The sequence below is a fragment of the Eubalaena glacialis genome, chromosome 18, assembly GCF_028564815.1.
Source record: "Eubalaena glacialis isolate mEubGla1 chromosome 18, mEubGla1.1.hap2.+ XY, whole genome shotgun sequence".
NCBI lineage: Eukaryota > Metazoa > Chordata > Mammalia > Artiodactyla > Balaenidae > Eubalaena > Eubalaena glacialis.
The window spans coordinates 64,218,043-64,225,390 of NC_083733.1; the positions used below are offsets into that span (position 1 = coordinate 64,218,043).

Here is a 7,348-nt window from a genome sequence, read left to right on the forward strand (position 1 = left end):
GCAGAGACAACAAGAAGCCCTCGAAAGGCAGTGACCACATGGTCACTCATCCACCATTCACTCTACACCAATTTCTGGGGGCCCTTTGGGAAGGTCACTGTGCTAGACACTGACAGTAGACAAAGCTCAGAAAAATTGAACAGCATTAAAACAAAAAAAAAAGAGATTTGGACTAAATGAAACTTAACCACAGCTCTGCCACCTTTTAACTGTGAGAATACGAAGCTATGACTTTAGTTGTAGTTTCCAAAATGTGTTGGAAGGTATTAATCACAGGTTTGAAAGTGACATTCTATGAGGCTTGTGAAGCCCTGAGCACCCGCCTGGCACTTGGTAAACACTGTATCCTAAATAATCCCCAATTTGGGGTTTCAAATAACCCATTCCAACAGGAAACCATCAGCAATCTGCCCAACAGCCAATCAGTGACCCTTACCATGTTCACAGGGACAGAAGGAGAGGCCAACGCTGACCCACTCATTCATTCCCAAAGGACCCCAACACTCATTGCCCAGGAAGCAATGCAGTCACCCTCGCAAACCTCCATCGCTGACCCCCTAGGTCGCCCATCAACTGGTTCCCACATGCTCTGCTTAGCACCGCACTTTACTGATTTCATATGTCCTCCATCAATTACTGTCCCCCTTGAGTGTGTTACAATGTGAGCCTCAAAGCCCTCCAATCCCTGAAGCTCCTGCTCCCAACCAATCACTGCCTCCTACAGCCCCCCAAGTGGTGGATCACTTCCCCTAATGTCCCCCAGCCCCAGGAATAGTTCTCAGGAGCCTGGGGGCAGACACAGGGAGCAGATATTCTGGACTGCCTGTTCCTGGGACAATCTGGATCTTCCTGCTGAGAGCAGACCACAGGGGGCAGATGTTCTCGTCCACAGGCCTTCAGTGTTACGGAGGTAAACCATGGTCTGGCTGATGAAGAAGTATGTGTTTGTTTTTGTTTTGTTTTGAATTAATTAATTAATTAATTAGGCTGCATCGGGTCTTGGTTGCGGTATGAAGGCTTCTCTCTAGTTGCGTCTCGTGGGCTTAGGTGCCCCGCGGCATGTGGGATCTTACTTCCTTGACTAGGGATCGAACCCGCATTCCCTGCATTGGAAGGCGGATTCTTAACCACTGGACCGCCAGGGAAGGCCCCAGAATGTGTTTGTTGGAATAGATTTGCTGGGGAGAGTGATGGGGAACCCGTGGGGTGAGTATCAGGGGTGTTTCCAGGGTGAGTGAGTGGGGAGATTTACAGTGGGTGAGGGGGAGGGGTCTTTGAGGAGAGTGATCTCTTCCAGGGCGTTGGTGGGGAGAGTGACTGTTGGGGACTGCGTAAGGTGAGTGATGGGAGGATCTTTTGACCGCGTGACAGGGAGTCTGTGGGGTGAGTAACGAGGTCCTGAGTGTTGGGGGCCAGTTTCTCTAATTTAAGTTGGACGTATGGTTCATGACGTTTAACCCTCTCCTTTTGTTGTTCTGTATGTACGTATATAAGTACTTTTGTAACCGTTAAACTCCAAGTATAATTTTACTGTTGGGTTTTATATCATTGGTTCATAAGACTTGCTCATTTGAGGACAGTGAAACATGCATCTGAGAAGGGACCTAAGTTTGGAACCTTATAGGAGATGAAGCTTGTCGAGCCCTTAGCACCTTCCTGGCACGTGGTAAACAGTGAATAAAATAAAAATCAGCAAATTGCAGAGTCAGGTATCAGGTACCGTGTTTAATTTTCACACAATCCTGTCAGCTAAATATTATGTTCATTATTACACCCATTCTGTGGATGAGGAAACTGAGGCTGAGTGCTGTTACATAATTTGCCTTAAGGTCCAAAGGGAAGTACAGGGAATCGGTCCAACGTCCGCCTCATTCTAAATTGCACACAATTGCCACTATCCCATCTGTTTCCCTACATGATCCAATTCCAGAAACACCATTTCCATTTCCTGTTGCCTTCAGAGAGCTTAGGTTTTGGAGTGGCCATGTCTGGTGTGCCTACTCTGAGTTGTGGACATTTCACTGCCTATCCAGATTATTGGAATAGGATGCTTTTCCAGTCTTTGCCCTGAGGCATGTGATGATACACATCTGTCAACTGCCGGCAAAGAAAGAACTATAATCCCATTTCAGGGATTGAAGCTTGCCATCTGCTAAGGGCTCAACTGTGCCTTTTGAGATGTTTCAGTAAACTAATAAGGAATGTGAAGACATTATCTCAAATTTTGGCGAGCTGCTGTGAAGTCATAAATTAAATTAAGCACAAGGCTGATGTTCTCACTATGAGACAGCAAGTTTCCTGTCTGGGTATTTGTTGGCTGAGCAATTCTTCTGGGAAAAGAATGAAAATTCTTTTATTGATGGGGCTCTCTGTTCATCCCTTGTTGTATAAGACTAAGAACTTGGCATGTGTTTACATGTATAATTTGGTATTTAATATCAAGTATGTGGTTTTATTATCCACATTTATTATTTACATTTTTTCCAGGTGCTCAATCCATCCCTGTCCAGAGAGTTTTAAGAATACAAATTCTAGTGTGAAAGCAAGCTATGGTTGTTAGAGAAAAATTTAAATGACAAAAAGTGAAAAAAAAAAAAAAAGAATAGGATGCTTGTGAGGCTTACAAGCCGGTGGGCGAGAGGGTGCCTCCCCAAGAACTTAGTGGGCTACAGTTTTATAATCAAAGGAAAAGTGGGTAGGGGGAGAAGACCACCTCCTTCCTCATTCTTGAGTAGACGTCATGCTTCCATCATCAGCTCCGCCTCCAGGTTGGGCAGGGGAGTTTTTTTGTCCCTACATGGTCAAGCCAGGACTGTAAAAATTATTTTAGGTCTCTGTACGATGAGTACCTGTCCATAAATTATTGTTTTTTATGTGTGCAGAGAGCATGTCCTAGGGGTCATTAACCTACTGAGCTCACTGGGCAGGATGTGGGTCTCAGGCCACCATTGTTTTATTGTTTTGGGACATGTCTCAAACTTCTGTCGCATGGTTTTGTTGCCAGGCAAGCCTGGTTGGTTTTGTGGTTAAGTAAACCTGCTTTCTTGAGTGATCATTAACTTACAGGGGTCTCCCATACTTTTTTCTTTACTTACAATACCCTAGTGAGATTAACTATTAATTACCTAATTTGTCCTTTACTCTGTCCCTATCATTGGGACACTTCATTTAAAGGGAGGAGAAAGAAGAAAAGTCAAGTTAAGAGGAAAATACAATTAGTCGGGACAATGCCAGCAAGCCCAGTTGGGCAGAATTTTCAGGAGGCTTTTCCATCATCAGAAGCGTACCCTAGAAAAGTGGGCAGTAGTGGCCATAAAGTAAACAATGGGGCAGATTTCAGGAAAGGGAGAGTGAGGCAGAGTGAGGTTCTGAAGGAAAGGATCTGAAATGAGCCTCCTCATTTATGGTAACACGGAAGCATTTCATGGTCATGGGAAGGATAGCCATTAAAAGGGAATATCACACAAAATAACACTGAAATAACTCAGGTCTACAAATTCATGATTGCACGAGAAAACACATTTCAGACTCAGGGAGAATGGCGATGCTTGGGAAATGAAACAAGAATGAAAAGTCTGGGACGAACCCTAAGACTGGTAAGAGGGTCACATTCCTTGAATAACATATTCTCACCCAGCTATTCTTCCATTCATTCAATTCATCCGCCCATCTATACATCCATCCATACATCCATCCACTTATCCATATTTCCATCCATCCCATCCACCCATCACATCTGTATTTCCATATATCCATCCATTCTTCTGTTCACCTCTACCAGGTAAGGTTCAATTACGAAAATGGAAATCACTCTAAATATTTAAGACAAAGGAAATTTAATCAATAAAATTGGTTACACAGTTGATAGAAGAGATGAAAAATTCAACAGAGGACAATAATGCAACCTAGAAATGAACAACAGCAGGAGACCACCACCAGGACAAAGGGAAGGGGCAGCGTGACAGAGCCCAGGGATCTGGACACCCAGAGGAAGCTGGACCATGGCAGGTCTTCCCCTTTGGGAGCTGGAGGCTCAGAGGGGATGCAGCCACTGCCAGAGAGGTTGCACAATGCAAACAGAGGGGAAGAAATAAATACGTTGGATTTTACATTTTCCTCCTTGATTTTTTTTTTTTTAAATAAATTTATTTATTTATTTATTTTTAGCTGTGTTGGGTCTTCGTTGCTGTGCGCAGGCTTTCTCTACTTGTGGCAAGCGGGGGCCACTCTTCATCACGGTGCGCAGGCCTCTCACTATCGCGGCCTCTCTTGTTGCGGAGCACAGGCTCCAGACGTGCAGGCTCAGTAGTTGTGGCTCACAGGCCCAGTTGCTCCGCGGCATGTGGGATCTTCCCAGACCAGGGCTCGAACCCGTGTCCCCTGCATTGGCAGGCAGATTCTCAACCACTGTGCCACCAGGGAAGCCCCCTTCCTCCTTGATTTTAATCTCCAGCATTTGACTCAGTAACTGAACCTACTTGGAAGCCAGCTAATAAAGGTACCTGGAAAATGTAGCCTGCAGGGATAAATCCCATTAGTACAGAACAGTGTAGGTGAGGGACCAGGAAATGGTCTGAGAGCACACTAGCCAAGGACTGATCTGTACATCCACCCACTCTCTCCCATAGGTCCAGTTCAGAAGACCAGACATGAAACTGGACAGAGGTTATTTCTGGCTGAGAAAAGTCAGCACGTATGACCTGATACACAGAGGTAAGCTGTGGTGAGAGCGATGCCTGGGTGACAGAGACTCTGTCCCTCTGAGCTTCTGTGCCCTGCCTTTCACCATGTCCGGAGGAAAGAGAGTGGTTCAGCCCACAATCCCAGCCATGCTCCTCTAGGACCCTCCAATTCTGTGGGAAATTGTAAGAGGACGTTCTGGGCTAGGGCTGCAGAGACAGACAGGCCACTCTCCCTTGGGATTTGGGGGCTCACGTGTTAGATCTGAGGAAGGGGCTGCTCACCTAGATCCAGGTGAATCCACAGGTGAGTACGAAGCTGGTCCCCATGAGGGTCCCCTTAAGCAGGGTCAAACCCAGGGGCTATAAAACACCTTTCTCTACAGACATAATAGTCATCTGAGCGAGAAGAGAGAATGAAGTTGAAGAAAGACAACTGTGGAGAGAAAGGGCCTTGGATTTTCAAGGTATGGAAAATAACCCTAAAAGGCAAGAGGAAAGGAGTGTGTATGGAAGTGTGGAGGGCAGAGGCGAAGAGAGGAAACCTTGGCAAGATTATATGTAAATATAAATCCAAATTAAATATAAACATAGATATAATTGTGTTTGTGTGCATATGTGTATACATGATGATACATACATTGTCAAACTAAATAAATTTAGGAAGCAATAATCAAGCAGAAAGCATTTATTTGGGATCAAAGAATTGCAATTCAGGGCACACAGATTCAGGTAGCAACCCAAACAGCGTCCCACACGGGAGTAAAAGTCAGGGGTTTTTAAAGGCAAAAAGGGGAGATTTGCACTACAAAGAATTTTTATTGGAGGGACTTCCCTGGTGGCGCAGTGGTTAAGAATCCGCCTGCCAATGGGTTCGAGCCCTGGGAGGATCCCACGTGCCGCGGGGTGGCTGAGCTCACGCGCCACAACTACTGAAGCCCATGTGCCTGGAGCCCATGCTCTGCAACGAGAAGTCACCGCAATGAGAAGCCCGCGCACCGCAATGAAGAGTGGCCCCCACTCGCCGCAACTGGAGAAAGCCCACGTGCAGCAATGAAGACCCAACGCAGCCAAAAATAAATAAATAAATAAATAAATTTATTTTAAAAAAAAAGAATTTTCATTAGAGTTGGAGGCAGAGTCTAGTCTTAGATGAACATGGTTGAGTGCTAAGGCTATAACTAGAGGGTGGAAAAAGTTCGTTGCAGTGACAAGTCGCAGGTGTTCTTGCAGTGTTCTTGAAATATCTGTGGTTTGATCCAGTTCAAAAGTTCATGGTTCCACCTGGTGGGGACGTGCATAAGGTCCACCCCCTTAATGGCCTCCTAGATCCATTTTAAAAACCCTTGACATAAATGACTCCATTTAATTTCACATTTCACAACATCATATATAATCTCAGAGTTGGGAATGCCAGAGTGATAAGCAAAGAGTTATAAGCTTATAAGCTTTAAAGCTTAAAGACGTAAATTCAAATATATAAAATGAAATTTGGATAGCAAATCCAAGCTAAATGAAATCAGAAGACAATGACAAACCAGGAGAATATATTCATGGTCATGTTATAGACTAATGATTGTATTTCCTAACATAAAAAGAACTTGTCCAGGGGCTTCCCTGGTGGCGCAGTGGTTGAGAATCTGCCTGCCAACGCAGGGGACACGGGTTCGAGCCCTGGTCTGGGAAGGTCCCACATGCCACGGAGCAACTAGGCCCGTGAGCCACAACTACTGAGCCTGCACGTTTGGAGCCTGTGCTCCGCAACAAGAGAGGCCGCGACAGTGAGAGGCCCACGCACCGCGATGAAGAGTGGCCCCCGCTTACCGCAACTGGAGAAAGCCCTCGCACAGAAACGAAGACCCAACACAGCCAAAAATAAATAAATAAATAAATAAATTTCAAGAAAAAAAGAACTTGTCCAAATCCTTAAGAAAAGAAATATAGGCTAATAATGATGGATACAGATATGAATAGTCAGTTCACTGAATGGCAGAACAGATTAGAATGGAAAATATTAATCATCATGAAACCTATTTAAAAATGCTCACCTTCATGCCTAAAAAGAGAAATTCTAGTTAAAACTATGATGGGGTACATTTTTCATTGTTAAGAATGGAAAAATCAAAATCAGTGCTAACGCAACCTGCTGTTGAGGTTGGAGTGAAGCAGAGACTCTCATCACATTGCAGGAGATGGTGCTGCAAATTGGCACAATTTCCTGGAGAGCCATTTGGCCATATCTATTAACACTAGTAATGCACGTGCCCTCTGAGGAATTCAACTTCATACAGACATTTTAGCAGACAGGCATACCTTGGAGGTAGTTCAGGTTCAGTTCCGGACCACCACAATAAAGCGAAATAAAGTGAGTCACACAATTTTTTTTTTTTTTTGGTTTCCCAGTGCATATATAAAAGTTATGTTTACACTATGCAATCTGGTAAGTGTGCCATAGCAGTATGTCTAAAATAAAGAAAAAATGAAAAACAACCCAATGTACATACCTTAATTCAAAAATACTTTACCGCTAAAACATGCTAACCATCACTTGAGCCTTCAGAGAGTTGTAATCTTTTTGCAATAGTAACATCAAAGATCACTATCACAGATCACCGTAAAAAATAAAATGAAAAAGTTTGAAATACTGCGAGAAATACCAAAATGTGACA

General features: G+C 44.2%; 1 protein-coding gene across 1 annotated transcript in view; it reads right to left on the reverse strand.

Moving 5' to 3' along the window:
• Nucleotides 1-7,348, reverse strand: part of LOC133078720 (sialic acid-binding Ig-like lectin 14) — a 46,461-nt gene that overhangs the window by 13,492 nt on the left and 25,621 nt on the right. The gene's annotated exons all lie outside the window — the stretch shown is intronic.